Raw genomic sequence first — 1756 nt, 5'->3', positions numbered from 1 at the left:
TTTTATAATATTCCATTTTTCTTTTATCTTTTTATTTTGTGGGTCCTTCTGTAGATCACCTTCTATTTTTTTTAGTTCTTCTTGTAATTTTCCTTGTTGAAGTCTCCTATCTTTGTTTTTCTTAGAGTTATATGCAATTGTCAATCCCCGAATGTAAGCTTTTGTAGTATCCCACAAGTTTTGTGTTGATGTCTCTTCCATAATTAATGACACCAAACTTAAGAATTTCCCCATCAGGTCCACCTATTCCACTATCTTTGACTGGGGAACCAATTTGGATTACAAAGACAGGAGCATGTACACTTTACAAGTGGCTACTGTCACCAGATCAGCTGTATACTTCAAATTAGCCGGCTGCAAAAGACCCAAAGTCTCCTCTTGCCAAGACCTCAACAATGTGAAACTAATACAGTATGTAATCACACCAAAATCATTCCCTTCTTCTACAGCCATGTAAAATTTCCCTTAGGCTGGTTCTTTCTATGTGGGTTAAACCTTATTCTTAGCTCCCAGCAAATTCAACTGGGGGCCATGCATCCTAGGACGGTTGACTATGGTGATGCCTTCACTGCAGAAGTGGCAAAGGAGGGATCTCCAAACACTAACCCCAGACTGTGACTCAAAGACTTGACTGTTAACCCAGGTGGAATATGTAGCACTAGCAGTCTCACTAGTAGGTGTACCAGCTCTTGCAGTGCATAATTCCAGAGGCCTGAACAGTCTGGCTTGTGCATTGGCAAAAAGTTTGAACTCTACCTCTCAGGCACTGGATGCCCTAAATCGAGAACTGAAACAGGTCAGGGAAGCAACACTCGAAAATCGAGCAGCCATTGATTATCTGCTGTTGAGGCATAATCATGGATGGGAAGAATGTAAAGGACATAATAATAACCATAACCATAACCATAACCATAACCATAACCATAACCATAACCATAACCATAACCATAACCATAACAACAACAACAACAACAACAACAACAACAATAATAATAATAATAATAATAATAATAATAATAATAATAATAATAATAATAATAAAAAGTTGGAAGGGACCATGGAGGTCATCGAGTCCAACCTCCTGCTCAGGCAGGAACCCTACACCATTTCAGACAAATGGCTGTCCAGTCTCTTCTTAAAAACTTCCAGTGTTGGAGCATTCACCACTTCTGGAGGCAGGTTGTTCCATTGGTTAATTGTTCTAACTGTTAGATAATTTCTCCTTAGTTCTAAGTTGCTTGTCTCCTTGATCAGTTTCCATCCGTTGCTTCTCGTCTTGCCTTCAGGCACCTTGGAGAATAGCTTGACTCCCTCTTCTTTGTGGCAGCCCCTGAGATATTGGAACACTGCTATCATGTCCCCCCTCGTCCTTCTCTTCGTTAAACTAGACATACCCAATTCCAGCAACTGTTCCTTATATGTTTTAGCCTCCAGTCCCCTAATCATCTTTGTTGCTCTTCTCTGTACTTTTTCTAGAGTCTCAACATCTTTTTTACATCGCGGTGACCAAAACTGGATGCAGTATTCCAAGTGTGGCCTTACCAAGACATTGTAAAATGGTATTAACACTTCACGTGATCTTGATTCTATCCCTCTGTTAATGCAGCCCAGCACTGTGTTGGCTTTTTTGGCAGCTGCAGCACACTGCTGGCTCATATTTAAGTGATTGTCCACTAGGACTCCGAGATCCCTCTCACAGTTACTACTATTGAGCAAGGTACCCCCTATACTATACCTGTACATTTGGTTTTTCTTG

This window comes from Protobothrops mucrosquamatus, unplaced genomic scaffold, assembly GCF_001527695.2.
Source record: "Protobothrops mucrosquamatus isolate PMUCROS unplaced genomic scaffold, P.Mucros_1.0 scaffold4746, whole genome shotgun sequence".
NCBI lineage: Eukaryota > Metazoa > Chordata > Lepidosauria > Squamata > Viperidae > Protobothrops > Protobothrops mucrosquamatus.
Note: the sequence above shows the minus strand (reverse complement) of the source record.